Genomic DNA, 15363 nt, shown 5'->3' on the forward strand with positions numbered 1-15363 from the left:
GGCTTCTGAGTCAGGTCCCCTTGACTAGGGCTCTGTGGCTGCCAGAAGCAGGTTTGGAGGCCGAGACGTGACCTCCTGCTGAGGACTGACCAGCTTGCTGTGGACAGACCCAGTAGGGAGGAAGACTCACGGGCCCTACAGCTTTCCCTGAAGTTGGACCTGGTGCAAAGCAGCTCAGACTTCAGCCTCTCAGGCCACATCCCCTCCCCATCTTGTGGCTGCTGCCCTGAATGAGGCTGGCACATGGCCCCCTCCTGCGTTCTGTCTCCAGGCCTCTGCCCACTGTGATCTCTATCCTGGCAGCCTCTGCCCTGCCTCGCCGGTGCCTGCTGGAGGTCGGGGCTGGCTGTGCACCTGGGCAGGTGAGAGGCAGAGTGACTGCCTGTTTGGGTGTGTGCCTGGAGTGGGCAGTGCAGGAGCCCAGCGGGCAAGGAGCATGGGGCTGGCATTTGGCCTGGGAGGCGTGGCCCATCTTCCTCTTCCTGCCCTCAGCGCCTCTGCTCCACTTTCTAGCCATGTTGCACTTGGGGATAAAAAGGAGGACATTTGGGGAAATTCTTGGCATCACACATGGGAAAGGCAAAGGGGTCCCAGGCTCCATCCTCGGATACTGCAGCCTGAACTGTGGAGCTCAGACCTCCCCACGCCCTGGTTGCCCCGTGCAGACAATTGGGCCAGGAGGGGGTTCCGCATGCCGCAGGTCCAGCCACAGCCAGGGCACCCAGGACCACGTGGGCGTTCAGTGTCAGTGCCAAAGAAGCCCGGCCCCGCCGTCCCCATCCTTGTGGTTGTGGCTTCAGCTTACCTTCCAGTGGCCAGTGCTGCCTCACAAGGGCATCTTTGCCAGGCTCACCAGAGACTGGAAATTCCCAGAGGATAGGGGGACAGACACCATGCCAGCTTGAGTGACCTTCCTGTGATGAGGGGCTCCACCATCCAGTGGCAGCTCCTTAATGTTCTTACTGTCATCGTCCCCAAAATCCCAACAGAATTCCATATCAGGAAATAAAAAGGAAATACACACCCGTGGCAAAGGCCCCTGCCCCACCCCTGCCCAGACAGACAGCCATCAGCGTGGGACAGAGACCCGGAGAGGCCCCTGCCCCGTCCCTGCCCCACCCCTGCCCAGACAGACAGCCATCAGCTTGGGACAGAGACCTGGAGAGGCCCCCGCCCCACCCCTGCCCAGACAGACAGCCATCAGCATGGGACAGAGACCCGGAGAGGCCCCTGCCCCACCCCTGCCCCACCCCTGCCCAGACAGACAGCCATCAGCATGGGACAGAGACCCGGAGAGGCCCCTGCCCCGTCCCTGCCCCACCCCTGCCCAGATAGACAGCCATCAGCGTGGGACAGAGACCCGGGAGGGGCTCCCTTGCCACCTACGTCCACACTTTGTGAGCCTGCAGCGCTGGGCAGGGTGCTGTGGACGGGGTCTGACCCCAGAACCCCTGGCAAGGAAACACAGTGGCAGCGTCTCCCCACAAAGCCTGTGGTGGGCACTGGTGTTGAAGGGTGTGTGGGCCTTGCAAAGGGGCCCCAGCCAGCCCCGCTTGGCGCCGGAGCCGAGCTCTCTGCAAGGTGGGACTTTCTCGTGGCCTCCCAGGGCCACGTGTGGTTTCGATGCCGTTTTGGGACGGCCGTGTGCCTCGCAGTTGTGCTCTGGACCGAGTTTGTCTTCCTGACCCGTCACAGCAGCCACAGCACTTTAATCCCGTCCATCGTGGCAACATCAAGGCACGTCCGTCAGGGGGACCTTTGAGCCAGCGGGGCCAAGCAGCTTCCCAGCTGGAGTGCACGGAGGACTGCCAAGCAGACATCCCCTACCCCAGAGTGGCCTCTGGAGCCGGCGCTCTCGGCAAAACATCGCCCGCCGAGTTATGTTCATGTTGGTTTTTCATTACATTTGTTTTATTTGCGGCTGTTCGGCTTTTTGGCGGAATACAAGTCAGCAAGAGCTTGTGCCCAGTTTTATAGCTGTTTGCACAGCGTAAGTGGCCATTAAATCAAAACCCTGGGCAGTGGCAATACTTTTTGTTTCTGTTAAAGAGGGTCTGTGTGTGATTTCAGTCCGAGAAACACTGGGCCCCCAGGCTCCACGGCGGGGCCTGCCACACGTGGCTGGTTTGGCAAGAGACGCCCCACGGTCTTTCCACCGAGTCCACACCAGGACGATGGTGCGTTCGCGATACGTGGTCAGAGGACACGTCACTGTCAGAATTAACCTCGCCTGTCTCATGTTGCTTTTTAATATGACTCCTCAGAAGCCTGGCATCCCCCGGGCAGTGTGTTCTGTGTATGCAGCAGCAGCAGGAGCTGAGGCTCGGCTCCCGGTCCTTCCCCAGCCCCCCTGTAGCTGCTGCCACCCTGGGTGCTGACCCTCCAGCCAGGGGTCTCGGCTTGTGCCCTGCAGGAGTGTATGGCCCTGTCTCATCACCAGTGGGTATCTGTGTCCAGCTGCGCCAGCTCCTTCAGCTGGGACCGTCCAAGGATGGCGGAGGCTGTGGACAGCTCCAGGCCGGCTTCTGCCACGTACCCGGTTTCTAACCCAGCCGGAGCCGTCCCACATCCTAAGCTCTGTCCAGCGCCCAGTGGCCGGCCCAGCCTGGGATGAGGAACGTAATGGGGACGTGAGGTCAGTATGGGGAGAGTGAGGGACCTCCCAGGGCAGCTCCCACATCCTGCCCATCCTGGCAGCCTCCCAGCCAGACCTCCTGCAGGGTGAGTCTGAGCTTGTGTATGGACCTCTGCCTGCTCCTGCCTCTTTGCCATTCAACCCCCAGAATCTGTGAAAAACAGAATAAAACTAAAACCCAACTCTCACCAGGCACGGTGGCTCATGCCTGTAATCCCAGCACTTTGGGAGACTGAGGCAGGTGGATCACTTGAAGTCAGGAGTTGGAGACCAGCCTGGCCAACATGGTGAAACCCTGTCTTTACCAAAAAATATAAAAAATTAGCCCGGCATGGTGGGGCACACCTGTAATCCCAGCTAATCGGGAGGCTGAGGCAGGAGAATTGCTTGAACCCGGGAGGCGGAGGTTGCAGTGAGCTGAGAGACCAGGCCTCTGCACTCCAGCCTGGCCGACAGAGCAAGACGCCTCTCTCAGTGGCTTCTGTCTGGAAATGTCACATGACACGCACCTCTGGTTAAGATTTCAGAGGCCATCGCCTGTGGAGCTCAGACCAGTGGGGTCAGGGAGGGACACTGTTGTCATTAGCTGAGTCCACCGTAGTCCCAGGGTTTTTTGTTAAATTCGCCTGAGCAGTGAGCAGTGCAGTGAAGACACGGGGTCAGGGCACTTCACATGGACGGCAAGGGCAAGACCTGGACCCGGGGCACTCGCTACCCAGCTGGTTGGCAGCCAGGGACCCAGGGCTGGTGCCTGAAGGGCCTGCAAGATGGGCAGAGGGCAGCTGAGGTCCAACCCCAGCTACCTGCGGGCCTGCCCGGGGGCCTCTCACAAGACTCACTCCTTGTGCAAGCCTGTCTTGACAAACAGGCAGGAAAACGCCTGAAGGAACAGCCTCACCAGCGGCTGATAACCCGCGGCTCAGAGCTGCACAGACGACATGGATGTCAGTTTCCCCACACTGATACAGGGAAGCCCCTCACTTCCCCGGCCCTTGGAGGCCCAGGGCACCCACAGCCCCTCGGGCCCCAGCCTGGCATGGCCTGTGTGAGGCTCCGACTCACTGTGTACAGAGGAGAACCCCCACCACCTCCTCCCCAGAGCCAGGAAAATGCCCCAGGCATCCAGGAAGGTGAGTCTGGGCTCAGGGACTGGGGCCCAGCACTTGAAGCTTTAGCTTGGCCTGAACTCTGTCTGGCCAAAGACGGTTGGGACTCCGGGTTAGAAGCAGAAGATTCTAGAGACTAGTTAACTCAATGTCTTGGAATTTAAAAAGCATTGGGGTCGGGTGCGGTGGCTCACGCCTGTAATCCCAGCACTTTGGGAGGCTGAGGCGGGCGAATCACGAGGTCAGGAGATCGAGACCATCCTGGCTAACATGGTGAAACCCCGTCTCTACTAAAAATACAAAAAATTAGCCGGGCGTGGTGGCGGCGCCTGTAGTCCCAGCTACTCGGGAGGCCGAGGCAGGAGAACGGCGGGAACCCGGGAGGCGGAGCTTGCAGTGAGCCGAGATCACACCACCGCACTCCAGCCTGGGCGGCAGGGCGAGACTCCGTCTCAAAAAAAAAAAAAAAAAAAAAGGCATTGGTGGGAGCCGCCACCAGAGGCTCATATCCAGTTTCCACAGGACCCATGAGCTTCCCAGCAATGGCTGTGATTTGTGATTTCGCCCGTGGCTGGAGGATGTCCCGAGTCTGGACGCTGCCTTGGTGCCTGCAGCCGGGCTGTGAGCCGGTTTCCCGCGGCCTGTGCTGCTCCCCAGGGATCTAGGAACGGCGGGCACCGTCCCCGCCTGCGAGGACCCGCAGCCAGGCAGAGGCGAGTCAGCCCCAGCACCGCGGACCCCGGGGCTTTGCTGCTCACAGTCCGGAGGCTGGAAGTTCTGGGCCACGGTGCCCGCAGACCTGGCTCCCGGAGCCGCCCCGCGCCTTCCCTCTGCACAGGGGAGCGCGCACCGCGTCTCTTCTCCTCCCGGAGCCAGGGCGCGGGGGATCAGGACCCCACATCCCGGCTCAGTTTCCGTAACTACCTCTGAAGAGGCTGCGTCTCCAAACACCGCGCATCGAAGTCCAGACTTCAGTGAACGGATTTGGGGGGCGCGGTTCTGCCCGCGGCAGACGTGGCTCTCGAGCCTTCCCGGAACAGTCCTCGGGGGCCCTGGCTCGCCAGCTTCCAGGGCGCAAAGGCCGCCCCGCAGCACACGCTGTTCGGGGCACTCAGGGCTTCTCCGGTCCGGCCCCTGCGGGCACCAGGCGGGTTTTCCCGGAGAAAGGCTCTCAGGTGCCAGCAGCCGCGGCCCGTATTGATCAGGCACGAGTTCCTCTCGTGCTCACCGGGGCGGCTCAGGGGAATAAAGAGCAGAGAGGGGAGCCAAGGGCCCCGCCGTGAAACGCTGGGAAGCAGCTGCCGGGGAGCGCGGCTGCGCTGGAGCCTCAGCTCTGGGAGGAGAGCAGCCCGCGGGGAAGTGGCAGCCGTGAGCCAGGGATGACTCAAGCCCGATTCCCAAAGGACCGGAGAAGCCCGAGGCGGTGACGCTGGGGACCCGATGCCGCTCCGGGCGCTGCGGGGGCGGGAGGAAGACGGATCGCCCGGAGCCGCTCAGAAACCGCTTGGAGGCTCAGGAGGCTGGGAGGTCCCAGGGCGCAGAGGGGCCAGCGGGGAGGCAGCGGGGGGTTTGCGTCGGGCCTGGCTTCTCACTGTTGTGTGCAGAGGCCGGGCCTGGCTGGGAGTTCAGACCCCGGCGCGGGAGGTGGGGGGCGGGTGGCGTCTGCTGCTGGGGATGGGAGGGAGGCTCCCGGAATGCCGGGCCTGGGAGCGGTGGCAGCTCTGTCTGTATCTGGCCTTGGGACGCAGTTTGTCACCTGCAGGAGACGTTGCAAATCCTGCCTCAGCCGCGGCCTTGGCCCCATCACCAGGTGCAAGCCTGCCTGGGAGGTGGACGGAGGGTCAGGTCCTCTCGGTCACCCCCGTCACCAGGTCCTGGGAAGCGGACAGAGGAACGGGGCCTCTCGGTCACCCCCCTGTCACCAGGTGCAGGCCGGCCTGGGAGGTGGACGGAGGGACAGGGCCTCTGGATCACTCCTTGGCCAGTCTAGTCCTGGCCTTTGCTGCACACACAAATGGGATGGCTTGAGGGACCAGCATCTTAGAGCCTCACAGATTCCTTCCAGCTTCAGCACACAACAGCCTTCTGTGCAGGATTGATTCCTGTGACACAAACCACAGGATTGATTCCTGTGACACAAATCGGTGAGGGCACAACCTGCTCCACGGAAGAATGAGGGCAGCTTGTGGATCAGAGCGGCAGTCGCCGTGGAGACTGGGGCCAGGTGGGGCCAGAGGAGCTCTGGCCTCTGGGTGGGAAGGGTCCAGGGCCCGTTGGTCACAGCTGCTTGTCCCAGGGTGGACTGTCCCAGGGTGGACCACGGCGCTGGTGCCTGCCCCTTCTGCTTCCCAGCACAGGTGCTCCCCACCTGGAGGAACAGGCAGGTCCTCACCCCAGGGCCACCTCTGGTTCAAGAATCCCGTATCTTCTTGTGGAGAGGAGGAATCCTGTATTTCCCGGCGATCTCCGCAGTGTGTTCTGATGGAAATAGGATGCCAACCGCATTCAACGAAGGAGAAACAGGCTAAGCTCATCTTAGTTCATTCACCCAATACCTCCAAAATATGGCCACTGCACACCGTCAGCATGAGAGATTGCAATGTGGTTTTCCCTGCTGTTTTCCGCACTGAACCTCTGGCCTCTCAGATCACACCAGGTGCATCTCAGGAGCCCAGCTCTGCGGGGACAGGTCCACACCTGGACTGCACAGGTCTCCACTGGGCAGTGTCATCCAAGCTGCTTTCACCAGCTCCTGGGGGGATTTCTGGGTGGACGGAACATGGTCACTGTCAGCTGAGCGCCTCCCACTGCTGAGGACTCCAGAAAATGACCAGGAGTAGAGAGGGAGGGCACAGGGGCCCCGGGGCCATCCAGTTCCCAGCAGCTCTGTTCCCACCACTGCAGGCTGCCACACTCAGCCGCATGTCTGGTTGACACTGCTGCCTTGGCCGGGGCGGGTCAGCGCCTCTTTTTCCTGCGACATGTTGGTCTTTCTGTCCAGCCCTCCTGAATGTGGTAGGATACACATAACGTGACGTCTGCCATTGCAGCCATTTCTAAGTGCATAGTGAGTGGCATTAAGTACATTTGTGTTGTTGCACATCCCATCTCCAGAACTTTGTTCCTGTAAAACCGAAACTCTGGCCCCATCGAACAACTCCTTATTCCCACTCCCCTGGGCCCTGGAACCCACCGTTCTACTTTCTGTCTGTGAATCTCATGACTCTAGGGGCCTCATATGAGTGGAATCACACAGGATTTATCCTTCTGGGACCAGCTGATTCCACTCAGCATAACATCCTGAAGGTTCATGCGTGCTGTAAGGGGGTGTTAGAAAAAGCCTGGAAATGATCCCGTTGCATGAACAGACCTCACGTTGTTCATTCATCCATCAGTGAATGCATGGGTCGCTTCCACCCTTTCAGCTGCTGTGAATACAGCTTTGAACATGGGTTTGCAAACAGCTGTTCCAGACCCTGCTTTCAGCTGGGGTGGTGGCTCATGCCTGCAATTCCAGTGCTTTGGGAGACCAGTGCAGGAGGATCATGTTGCCACCGACCTAGGCAACATGACGAGATTGCATCTCTACAAAACATCTAAAACTTAGCTGCATGTGTGTATTAGTCCGTTCTCACGCTGCTAGTAAAGACATACCTGAGACCAAGTAATTTATAAAAGAAAGAGGTTTAATTGACTCACAGTTCAGCATGGCTGGGGAGGCCTCAGGGAACTTACAGTCATGGTGGAAGGGGAAGCAAACATGTCCTTCTTCACGTGATGGCAGGAAGAAGTGCTGAGCAAAGGAGAAAAAGCCCTTACAGAACCATCAGATTTTGGGAGGACTCACTATCATGGGAACAGCATGAGGGTAACCACCCCCATGATTCGATTACCTCCCACCAGGTCCCTCTCATGACACATGGGCATTAAGGGAACTACAGCTCAAGATGAGACTTGGGTGGGGACACAGCCACACCGTATCAACGTGGTAGCATGCACCTCTAGACCCAGCTCCTCGGGAGGCTGAGGGAGGAGGATCCCTTGAGCTCAGGAGGTTGAGGCTACAGTGAACTATGATGGCACCATTGCATTCCAGCCTGGATAACAGAGCGAGCTTCTGAAAAAAAAAACAAAAAAGACTGGAAAAAAAAAGACCCTGCCTTCAATTCTTTTGGGGATACACCCCGAAGAGAGACTGTAGGATCCTATGGTAACTTCGTCTTTAATTCTTGGAGGAGCCACGATGCTGTTTCCACAGTGGCTGCACCATTCCTCATTCCCACCAGCAGTGCCCCGGGTTCCGCACATTCCAGCTTCCCCACATCTCCAGCAATGCTTGTTATTTTCCTGTTGTTTGCACAGTCCTCCCTTCTCCATTTACCTGCAGAGGCCCCAGGCACAGGTGTGGGTGTATCCTAGGGGATCAGGTGGGCCAGCCCTGCTCACCGGCAGAGCAGAGGGACTCACCTGGTGATCTCACGTGGAACCAGGTCAGGACCCTCACCCGTGGTCCCAGGGCCACGGAGCTGGCTGAACACGTGGGGTCACCCGGCACACGCTGCAGTGCTCTCACCTGGGCTTCCAGGTGGATGTTCCCACGGCTGGACAAAGTCCAAACATGGCGCCCAGGCTGTGCTGCCTCCTGCTGAGACTACATTGTCTCCAAGGGCCTCATGGTCACGTGCATCCTGGTGGAGGGCGGGAAAGCAGCCCAGGAGGGCAGGTGGGTGTCCCAACAGCGTGTGCAAGTATGGGGGCCAACCTGTCCCATGAACACACTGAAAAACAGTCCCATTGAAGGCCAGGGCACTGCACCATAGACCCTGCACTGTAGATCCAGGTCCTGTCCCCCTAGGCCCTGCATGGTAGACTCTTGTCCCATCCCCACAGACCCTGCCCTGTAGACCTGGGTCCCATCCCCACAGATCCTGCACTCTAGACCTGGGCACCGTCCCCACAGACCCTGCACTCTAGACCCGGGTCCCCTCCCCACAGACCCTGCCCTGTAGACCTAGGTCCTGTCTCCACAGACCCTGCACTGTAAACCCGGGCCCCGTCCCCACAGACCCTGCGTTCTAGACCTGGGTCCCCTCCCCATAGACCCCACACTGTAGACCTGGGTCCTGATCCCATAGACCTTGCACTGTAGACCCGGGTCCTGTCCTCATAGACCCTGTACTGTAGACCTGGGTCCTGATCCCATAGACCCCGCACTCTAGACCCGGGTCCTGATCCCATAGACCCTCTATTGTACACCTGGGCCCTTTCCCCCGTGGAGCCGCCCATGGGTTGGGGTGCCCTAGTTGGGGACCCTGTCCTGTTGCAGGGCTGTTTGCCCACGGGCCTGTGTGGCAGGCCTTGGTCTTACCACACAAGCTCCAACCCTCCAGATTCCACCTGCCGGAATGAGGGCTTCTCTAAATTCTTGCTCAGTATCAGAAATTCTTACTGACCGAGCCTCAGGGAGCTTCTGAAATGCATTTCCCAGCACCGTCAGTGGTTAATGGAGGACGGCGTCAGGGAGTGGGAAGGAATGACTCACCCTCCTTCCCTGCACCAAAGATCCTTTGACAGCAACCCAGGCACCTGGCGCCAGGTCAGGCTGTCCTCACTCGGGGTCTCTGACTGTGGATGGAGCAGTTGCTGCCTCCCCAGGGTAGGATCCACTCTCCTCTCCCCAGGTAGGAGCCGCCCCAGTAGCCAAGGGCTAGAGAAGTCGCTGGGCCAGCACCAGCCGATCCCCCTCCCCCAGCTGTGAAGCCGGTGCTCTCACCTGCCCCTCGCTGGCGGGCAGGGCGGCCTCTGGAGACTGGTGCTGCTCCCCGGCCGTGCCCTCCACCAAACTGCCAGGCCACGGTCCTCGGCCCCAGCACAAAACAGGCTTGGGCTTCTCGGCTACCAACGTCTTTTCCTCCAGGTTGGAGCCGGGCGTCTCCTGAGAGAGCCGAGTTCACATGAAGACCCTCCCTCCTGCGAGGCTTCCGCCCACCGATCCATCCGGACTAAACTCTTCAGCTCCCAAAGCTGCGCTGGTTCCTGTAGGCCGGGGAGTCGGCCAGTCAGGGAGGACTTGGAGTCACTCACCTGGGAGCCCGTGTGCTGTGGGGCTGAGGTTGGGGTTCCCCACAGGAAGAGCTGATGGTGGCATCTGAGAGCAAGTGGTTCATCTGGGAGGTGGCCCCAGGAAGCGGACAGAGGAAAGCACCTTGCCCCGCAGTCTGACCGTGTGGGCAGCTGGGCCTGTGGGGCCTCCCGGGAATGTGATTATCCCGAGGGAGGAACCGTGGTGTTTATCTACCTGCTTCTGCTTGTTGGGGGCCGGAGTGGCTTCCTCCTCCCAAGGAGCCCTACTGCGGGTGGGATGGGATGTCTGGTTGGCACCTGCCAGCCACCTGCACAGCCCCAGGGCAGGCCCTTGGCTTTTCTTCCCATCCTGGCAACAAGAGGGGGATGTGACTGAAAACAGCCCACACCACCATCAACCTCACGTCGACTTGGAAAATGCCGACGGCTGCAGGAATTGGTGTCGGAGCCCACGCCGGGGGAAGGAGGCTGGTGGGGTCGGGGTTCCCACCGACACATTTCCGCGTCACAGATTCGCACACACAGGGCTGCTGGGCGTTCTGGTTCTGCAGAGCGCGCAGTGGGTACAGTCTGAAAACCACGTTTCTAAAACGAGCATGGTTTTCCTGACCTCCCACCTCCTCTGCAGCGGCCAGTAGGGGACAGCGGGTCTCTGAGTGCATCCCTGGCGGCCGGCCAGGCCTCGGAAGGGGCGTAGACGGCTTAGATTGGCTGGACTGGACCTGACGTATAAATAATCCAGGAGCCGTGCGCTGCCTCCCGGGCCGGGGCTACTGCGGGCCGTGCCCAGGGAAGGTGTGCGGGAGGCTTGGCTGAGTGAGTTTGCTTTGATTTCTCAGAGTCAGATGGGCCTCTTGGGCTTCAGGCACCTGGTGAGAGCTCGTGCTGCTGTCCTGAACTGACCGCTCCTGCCTTGGAATCAAATCAGGGGCAGAAAAGCCAAATCCAGGCCAGGGGTGACCTCGAACTAAAATCCCCTGGAGAACTTGTTGAAATGCAGGTTCCTGGGCCCTTCCGGAAAACCAGCTTCACAGGCGAAGTCGCCCACGGCATCTGGACGGGGCCCAGGGCCACGCCCTGAGAAACAAAGTATGATGGCACCTCTAGCATCAGTGAGCTGTGCTGAGGAGGAGAAAACCAAACACAGGGCTGAGCCTAGAAAGTACCACTCATGGGCTGGGGGCGGTGGCTCACGCCTGTCATCCCCGCACTGTGGGAGGCCGAGGCAGGAGGGCACCTGAGGTCAGGAGTTCAAGACCGGCCTGGCCAACATGGTGAAACTCTGTCCCTACTAAAAATACAAAAATCAACCGGGAGTGGTGGCAGGCACCTGTAATCCCAGCTACTCGGGAGGCTGAGGCAGGAGAATCGCTTGAACCTGGGAGGTGGAGGTTGCGGTGAGCCGAGCACCATTGCCCTCCAGCCTGGGCCACAAGAGTGAAACTCCATCTCAAAAAAAAGGAAAGAGAGAAAGTACAGCTTGTGGTGAGAGCTTGATGGAGGCTCCTTCTGCTCTGGCCTGTCCTCTTGGGCTGGCCTTGTCCAGTGGACTTCAGGGGCCTCGTCTGGCTACGCAGGGCCTCCCGCCGGGCTGCCAGGGTCAGCGTCAGCCAGATGCACAGGTGTCGAGGGCTAAGAGCAGATCCACCTTGTGGCGTTAGAGACCCCGGCCGTCCACCAGGTGATCAGAAGGGCCTCTGATCTGACGGAGAATGACTACCCGAGGCCAGAGGGAAACCGAGGCCAGGGCCACCCCTTTAGACCTGGATGTGGAGGCCTGGGTTGGGCCCGGGCACTCACAGGGCGTCTCTGCCTGCGGCATCTGCACCAACTGCCCACACCCGGCGCCCCCAGGCCTTTGCCGCATTGACCCCGGTGCCCGCCCGCCCCCGCCTTCCTGCTGGCTCCCTCCTGGTTTCGGCTCCTTGCTTCCTCCCTGGCTGCCCGCCCCCTCTGAGACTCATGACTCATCTGACATTTCTCTGGAGGCTTCTCTGTGCCAGGCAGGCGCACCAAGACTCTTTTCCAATAATATCTCAGGAGGGTTTGTGGCACCAATGCTGCCAGCGACTGGCGCCTCTAAACCCGGCGTGCGATCCATCTCAGCAGCCACCAGCCCTCACGCTGGACACGGGGGCCGAGGTCGAGCATCACAGACGCGTGGAAAGCTCGGCAAACCTATCGGAAAGAACTTCAGAGTTAAAAACTCTACTCCCAACCTCCAGTCAGGGCCAGAATTAGGGCCAGTGCCCAGGGTTTGCCCCAGGACACAAAAGCATCTTGAGGGGAAAAAATAATCATCAAGATTATGCAAAACTTCCAGCCCCTTCGCTCTTCAGCAAACCTTGGCTGCAGCCTCCAGCCTCGTTTCTCAGGACACCTCCAGCATCTCAGCACCCCCACGAGCCCCCGAAGACGAACCTGAACTTGGGTGAGCTCTCCAGTGATTCGATTCGCTGCCCGGGGAAGTGTGGAGCCTGGTCCTGCGCAGGGCTGGGCCTCGCCACCGACCCTCCTTCCTGAGCTGGTGGGCAGCACGGGCCTCTGCCCCCTGTTGGGGCAAAACGACCCCTGCCTGCCGAGGGTGATATCTACACTTGCATTTCCGGGGTGCACCTCCATTCACTCGTTTTTAAAACTCCATCTTTAATACCTGGTATTTTCAGTGCCGATGCTGCCCGGCAGTCCCGGCTCTACTTTCTAAAATGAGTAACTGCAGTTGGAGGAAAAAGCAGTTTTCTGAAACTCAGGGCTGCAGCCAACCTTTGTCCATCCAAGAATGTCCCTGAATCACCGGGGCACACCTTGCAGCCACCTCGACCTCAGGCCTCCTGCCTTGGGGGCACAGGGACACGGCCATCATCTGGAGCACGTGTACCCAGCTTCTCAACACACTGCCACCCGCCTGGCCCCGGCCCATACCCTCTCACCTCCTGCACCCCTGCAGCAGCCAGAGGCTGGTTTTCCTGCAAAGCGCGTGACCCCATCACATCCCTGCTCACCTGCCCCAGCGGGGCCTGCCACCCCTCTCCCCAGCGGGGCCTGCCACCCTCCCCAGCAGGGCCTGCCACTCTCAGAACAAACCCGAAGATCTCAGGGTGCTCTAGGAGGTTCTGGGGGGCCTGGGTTTTCCTGCCAGGGAACACCTCTGACCCCTCTCCTCCCGCATCAGCTCCTGGCTTATTCTCGGAGTGACCCGTCCCTCTCTGTGAGCCATTTGTGTTCCAGGGCAAGGCTGGCCACTCCCAGGGCCCAGGCACACACAGGTGCACTGGCATCATTTGTGAAATAAATGCATGAATATTAAATATCCCATTTCAGTTACTGCCAAAGTCACCGGACTCTGGATTCCACACCATCTCCCTCCAAGAGCCCTGGGGGTTGCGTCTGCCCCTAGGAGCCACGTCTTCCTCCCCACATTTGTGAGTCTGGGGTTAGTTCAGTGCAAAAACTTATATAGACAATAAAATGAAATCTCACCAGGCTGGGCTCAGTGGCTCATACCTGTAATCCCAGCACTTTGGGAGGCCAGGGTGGGCAGATCACCTGAGGTCAGGAATTCGAGATCAGTCTGACCAACATGGCAAAAGCCCATCTCTACTAAAAATCCATAATTAGCCAGGCGTGGTGGCATGTGCCTGTAACCTCAGCTACTCAGGAGGCTGAGGCAGGAGAATCGCTTGAACCCAGGAAGCGGAGGTTACAGTGAGCCAAGATTGCACCATTGCACTCGAGCCTGGGCAACAAGAGTGAAACCCCGTCTCAAAAATAAATAAATAAATAAATCTTGGCAGAGTCAGTCTTTCCACCTTGTCAGGATCTTTTCAGAGACCGCGTCACCCACAGCAGGATGGTCCCGCCTCGAGTGCCTGCCCGAATTCAAGGGGTGTCCTCACCTCGCCCCATCGCTGAGTCACCGTTCCATGAATGGCGTGGAGCCGGGGTCCCGGTGACCCCCGCCTGACATCGTCCTCCCATCCGGCCACCACCACCCAGGACAAACAGAACAAGAAGACACCCATGTAATTTTAGATTCCTAGTAGCCATGGTTAAGAAGTAAAAGAAGCAGATGAAATTCTGATAAAATATTTTAAACAACTATATTCGTAATATTATCATTTCAACATGTAACCAGTATACAAATCATTAATGAAGTGTTTTGTGGGGGGGTTTGCTGCAAAGTCTTGGAAAGCTGATGTGTTTTATGCTGACAGCCTGGTGTGGACCCAGCCCCTTTTCATCCCCAGTCTGCACAGTGAGCTGGTCCCAGCGTCTGCCACCCCCAGGGCCCCCAGGCCTGGCTGTCCGCTTCTCTCCCAGTCACACCTGTGGGGCTTAGGGCCATTTCCACTCTCTGACCGTCCTCACCTGCAACCCATCTGCGCACAGGTGGGCCAGGGAAGCCCTGCTCTGGAGGCGTGGCAGAGGCCAAGCCCCAGCCCACCGCCTTGCCCCAGGCGGCCCTAACAGGGAGCGAGGTGGAGTCTGATGGTGGCCTTGGCCTGCAGGCAGTGAGCAGGTGAGCCGCGTGGGGCTCTGTGACCTCCCTCTCCAGCAAGCAGCCCAGCCCCTGGGCAGCAGCTGCAGGGAGGGGCAGGAGGCTGGCTGGGGTCCTGGGGCAGCCCCTCCTCCATTTCCCCATCTCCCAGGCACCTTCCCTTTGCAGCTGACAGCTTCCATAGCAGCCAAGCCAGGCCAGGCGGCTGTTTTAAATGCACATTGCAAATGATGCCTTCATCATTATTTTGAAAACCGTCAGAGGTAAAGGTTTGATTGGTCTCTGGCATGACAGAAAACCCAGTCCATAGAGGAATTTCCCTACTTGCTTCAGAACTGGGGAAATTCGTGTGTTCGTGTGTTCCCATCAAGACCCCATCAAGAGCCATGTGGTCTGGTGTTGTTTCTGAAGTCTCTTTAAATTTATTTTATTAAGTTCCAGGATCCCTGTGCAGGACGCGCAGCCTGGGTAAACGTGTGTCATGAGGGTTTGCCGCACCCAACAACCATCACCTGGGTATTAAACCCCACGTGTATTAGCTACTGATCCTGAGGCTCTCCCTCCCCCCAGCCCACCCCTCCCATTGGCCCCGGAGCGTGGTGTTCCCCTCCCTGTGTCCACGTGCTCTCATTGTTCCGCTCCCACTTGTAAGTGAGGCATGTTGTGTTTGGTTTTCTGTTCCTGCATTGGTTGGCTGAGGATAATGGTATCCAGCTTCATCCATGTCCCCGTAAAGGACATGATTCTGAAGTCTCGGAGTCCTCTCTCTGTTCCACAGTATTTTTTCTTGTCTTTGACTTGAAGAAACTGGGTCAATTGTCCTGCGGAATCTGGGTTTATCTACGGATGAGGTATGTAGGATGTTTGTAAGCAAATAGTTCTCTCCCTGCCCTCAGGCTCTGTAGGAGAAGGAGGTTTGCTGCCCCAGCACGGCTGGTTGGACGGTGACTTGTATTGACCTAGGGTGGGAGGAGGTGCCTCCCTCTCCGGGAGCTTTCCTCTGTGGCCCTTGCACAGCTCGGGTCAAAACCGAGACAGCC

This window comes from Macaca nemestrina, chromosome 9 (assembly GCF_043159975.1).
Source record: "Macaca nemestrina isolate mMacNem1 chromosome 9, mMacNem.hap1, whole genome shotgun sequence".
NCBI lineage: Eukaryota > Metazoa > Chordata > Mammalia > Primates > Cercopithecidae > Macaca > Macaca nemestrina.